The sequence below is a fragment of the Aotus nancymaae genome, unplaced genomic scaffold (genome assembly GCF_030222135.1).
Source record: "Aotus nancymaae isolate 86718 unplaced genomic scaffold, 86718_ANA_hifiasm-v0.15.2.pri h1tg000003l, whole genome shotgun sequence".
In the NCBI taxonomy this organism is placed as follows: Eukaryota; Metazoa; Chordata; class Mammalia; order Primates; family Aotidae; genus Aotus; species Aotus nancymaae.
In genome coordinates, this window is record NW_026988414.1 from 11,299,231 (window position 1) to 11,304,302 (window position 5,072).

The 5,072-nt window shown below is 47.3% G+C and overlaps 1 pseudogene; it reads right to left on the minus strand.

The window, feature by feature from the left end:
• Window positions 1-3,597: 3,597 nt before the first annotated feature.
• On the minus strand, window positions 3,598-4,830 carry LOC105721061 (adenosylhomocysteinase-like; annotated as a pseudogene).
• Window positions 4,831-5,072: the final 242 nt, after the last annotated feature.

The window sequence follows — 5,072 nt, forward strand, 5'->3', positions numbered from 1 at the left end:
GGGAGCCTGGGGACATAAAGAGAGCCTTGGACCAGAGTCAGAGGTGGGAAGGCCCATCAGTGTCCAGCCAGTAGACGCTAGGCCTCTCATTGGCTCTTGGCTGTCTCCTCTGTATAAGGACTGATTTGGGTCTAATGGTGGCCTTGGAGTCAGAGGGTTTGAATATGACCCTGGGTCTCGACCACGTGGAATCTTATCAAGATGCTTTACTTCTGTGGTTCTTGGTTAATTATCTGTACAAGGACGTATTTGAAGGGGCTGATACCAAGTCCCCTTCTGGCTCTGATAGATGCTGTTTCTGTGGTCTTCTCAGGGAAACAGTTGCTCTTTTAGAACTGAATTTCCTTATTATCCGGCCCCTAGAAATCAGCATAAAGTCAACACAGCTACCTCAAAATAGTTCAACAAAAGGCATCATAGTCATAAAGGCCTAAGGATTTCTCGGAAGGAGTCAAGTGCTCATTCCTGCCAAGTACTCTCTTAGTTCTAGAAAGTACCCTCTAACAGGCACACAATCCAGCAAAGGAGGCTCTTCAAAAGGGCTGAGGCCACGGAATTCAGAGAGTATGACTCTTCTGAAAATCTAGAAGTTCTAGGCATTGAACCCAAGGACATTGTGCCCTCTTGACCTTGACCCACTATGTGAGAAGGCAAGGTATATGAAAATCAGACATGTACCAAGGTCTTTTTTTTTTTTTTTTGAGATGGAGTCTTGCTCTGTTTCCAGGCTGGAGTGCGGTGGCATGATCTCGGCTCACTGCAACCTCTGCCTCCCAGGTTCAAGTGATTCTCCTGCTTCAGCCTCCCAAGTAGCTGGGACTACAGGCACCCACCACCACATCTGGCTAATTTTTGTATTTTTAGTAGAGATGGGACTTCACCATGTTGGCCAGGATGGTCTCGATCTCCTGACATCATGATCCGCCCGCCTCGGCCTCCCAAAGTGCTGGGATTACAGGCGTGAGCTACTGCGCCCAGCCCAACGTCTTTTGAGTGTTCAGTATGGGGCGGAGTTTTGGCTCGATGCTTTATATTCATTTCACCTTGAGGCCAATGAGATAAATATTATGATCCCCATTTTACAGAGAAGGAAATCGAGACACAGAGCTAAAGTAACGTGTCCAAGATTATACAGTTAGAAAGACCAGATTTGAACCCAGCATTCTTTACTGCTAAACTACTGTCTCCCCTAATAACAATAGCAACAAAAAATACTCAAAGCTGAGGAAGTACATTAGGCAGGTGTGGAAATCTGGACCTGAGGTCTAAATAAATGACTACAAATTCTATTTCTTCATTTGTTAGCGTGGTTACCTTGGACAAGTCATTTGACTACTTTGAGTGACAACACACTGGCTTGTAAAGTGGGGGTAATCACTCTCTCTACTTCACAGATAAGACTAAAAAGATTAAAAGGGGAATGCACAGTGGTTCAAGCCTGAAATCCCAACACTTTGGGAGGCTGAAGGGAAGATTGCTTGAGGCCAGGAGTTCAAGACCTGGGCAACACAGCAAGATCCCATCTCTACAAAAAAACTTAAAAAGATAATGTGCACCTGGATCCCCAGCTACTCGGGAGGCTGAGGCAGGAGGATCACTTGAGCCCAGGAATGTGAGGCTACAGTGAGCTATGATTATGTCACTGCATCCTAGCCTGGGTGACAGAGCAAGTCCCTGTATTTGTTTTGTTTTGTTTTGTTTTTGATTTTTAATTAAAAGGCATAATGTATGTGAAGTGTTTAGAGTTGATTCCTGGCACATAATAAGTACTCAGTAAATGTTAAGTCTCCATCGTTGTTGTTATTTTTGTTGTTACAACCAGCATCTTTCCTCTAGGGTTGTTGCCAAGTTCAAATGAGATGACGGCTGGGAAAGCACTGTGCTGTGCACCTGTCAGTAATCCCCTTTATTTCAATTATAGCGACCTAAGGGATAGTTATTTGTGAAGCTCCAACCCTATTCCTCCCCTAAATGGTTCAGATTCTTTGTATTGCAGCCAGCACTGATGACGAGCGAGGGTTTGACTTGGTGCCCACTGTGAATGACGTCCTTCAATAGATCTCCAAGAACTGCAGCGAATGCTTTTCTGGGCTTATTTTAGCATCAGAGGGCTTTTGAAGCAGGATTTCAACATTTAGCTTCATTGTGTGGGGACGGTGCCTTGCATTTAATGTGGGTGTACAGCTTGAGTCTTTCTTCCTCTCATCATCTCGAGACCGTGAGGGCAGGTCAGGGATGTGGTTGGCAGACGTATCCCCAGATTCAAATGAATTCTATTGTTGATTGTTATTGGTTTTGAGAGTAATAAGTGCTCACTATAAAGAAAATTGGAAAATGTAGAAAACTATGAAGGAGAAAAAGTTAAATATCCATAATGCAGTCACTCAGAAACAAAGAATGTTAACATTTTGGTGTATTTCCTTTTGGTCTTTTATCATTTACATAATTGGGGGTCATGGTATAAATAGTTATATTAACAATTTCTTCCACAATTTTATATTGTAAGAATTTCCTTCATAAGTATCTTTTTTTTTTGAGACAGGGTCTCACTCTGTCACCCAGGCTGGAGTGCAGTGGCACCATCTCCACTCACTGCAACCTCCACCTCCCGAGTTTAAGTGACCTTCCTTCCTCAGCCTCTTAGAGTAGCTGGAACTACAGGTGCAACCACCACACTAGGCGAATTTTTTGTATTTTTGGTAGAGATGGGGTTTCGCCATTTTGCCCAGGCTGGTCTCGAACTCCTGAGCTCAAGCAATCTGCCCACCTGGGCCTCCCAAAGTGTTGGGATTACAGGCATGAGCCACTGTGCCTGGCTATGAGTATCATCTTTATTTTTTTAGGCACCAAGATTTTTATTTACCCACCTTCCCACTTTCTTTTAACATTATAAACCAAATCATTCTCTTTTTGACCCAGGGTTGTGATAGGAACCATCTTGTTACAAAGTGGTAGCTGATCTATGCCTGCTTTTATGTTTTTATGGCTCCTCTGGCTGTCACTTCTCTGTCCTTTCTCAGTTATCCCTTAACAATCTATTCTAACCCCTGTAAACAGGGACTAAAAGTACCAACCTCATTGTTATGAGGTTTAAGAGAAGGCCCAGCCCTAAGCCAGGCTCTCAGGAAAATTCAAACAACAGTTCCTCTTTGCCCTTCAATATAGCTCCTTCTCATCTGTCATGAGCTGAGAAACCACTGACCCTGTAAACCAAGCACACAAATCTAAGTCCACAGAGCAGGAAGTTTACCTGAAAGGTAAGGTACATGGACTTTGTGACTCCACTACCAACTTCCAAACTTAGGAAGGACTGACTTAGTGAGCAGTTCCAAGACCACTCAGCTCATGGTTCCCCGTGGATGCCTCCCTTGTATCTCCATCACAACCAGGGCTTGAGGAGGGGCCTCTCGATTCCGCCCGTCACACTTGACACAGTGTGAGGGATGCTGCAGAGGCCAAAAACTGAGTGACCAGCCCCAGGAAGTCGATGGGGGACACCGACAAACCAATCGCAAAATTGGTTCCATTCACTTTTAGGGAGGAGAGGCAGGGCCTGAACAAAAACAGCAGCTGGAAGGTGACGGGCAGGCCTGGCTCTCAGCAGCAGTAGTGATCTGGCTTGAAGGGGCCATCACGGGACATGCCCAGCTATTGGGCTTGCTTCTCAGTCAGCTTCGTCAATTTCACATTCAGCTTGCCCAGAGGAGCTTCAGCCACTGCGTCATCCAGCTTCTTGGGCAGGAAGTGAACCCCAATGGGGTACTTGTCTGAGTGGGTTCACAGCTCAATCTGCACCATCACCTGGTTGATGAAGGAGTTACTCACCACGAAGCTGGGGCAGCCCATGACACAACCCAGGCTGACCAGCCAACCCTCAGCCAGCAGGATGATGTGGCGCCCATTCTTCAGCCAGTACTGGTCCACCTGGGGCTTGATGTTCACCTTCTCCGCAACATTCTTGTTGAGCCACCTGACACTGATCTCTATGTCAAAGCATCCAGTGTTACACACGATGACATCATGCTTCATCTGCTCAAAGTGCTGGCCAAGGATGATGTCGACACAGGCTGTGGTGGTGACAAAGATGTTGCCCTCTTGACAGGCCTCGTCCGTGGTGGTCACCTCATAGCCTTCCATGGGAGCCTGCAGTTCACTGACAGGGTCAGTCTCAGTGATGATGATGTGGGCCCCAAACTCCACAGGGCCTGGGCACAGCCCCTGCCCACATCGCCATAGCCTGCTACCACTGCTACCTGGCTGGCAATCATCATGTCTTGGCCCACTTGATGTCATTCATCTGCAAGGGACTCCCGGCAGCCACAGAGGTTGTGAAATTTTGCTCTTGGTGACGGAGTCATTGATGTTGATGGCAGGCACCTTCAGGATTCCATTGGCCATCATCTTGTACAGGTTGTGAACCCTGGTTGTGGTATCCTAAGAGATGCCTCAGATGCCCGACATGAGCTGTGGGTACTTGGTGTGGATGAGGTTAGTAAGGTCACCCCCATCATCCAGAATCATGTTTAAGGGCCCATTCTTCAAGTACAGTGTCTGTTCAATGCACCACGGGTACTCCTCATTCATTTTGCCCTTCCGGGTGAACACTGGCATGCCAGCTTTGGCAAAGGCAGCTGCTGCATAGTCCTGGGTGGAGAAGATGTTGCAACTAGACCACTGCTCCCGAACATCCAGGGAGATGAGAGTCTCAATGAGGATGGCCGTCTCCACAGTCATTTGCAGGCAGCCAGCAACGCGGGTGCTCTTCAGTGGCCTGGAGGGCAAGTACAACTCCCGCATGGCCACCAGGCCCGGCATCTCATTCTCTGCAATGTCCAGGACCTTGTGTCCCCAGGTGTCCAGGCCGATGTCACCAACTTTGTAGGGCAGTTTGTCAGACACGCTGGCGGTGCCTTTGATGGACAAGGGCAAGGGGGCTGGGCCTCAGTCTGGGAACAGGCATTGGATGGGCAGTGCCGGGCAGGCAGCACTGGGCAGGTATCATTTTTTATAGATGTATAGTATTTCTACACAGAAACATCATAGAGCACAGAGTACTCAACTAATCCTTTGTT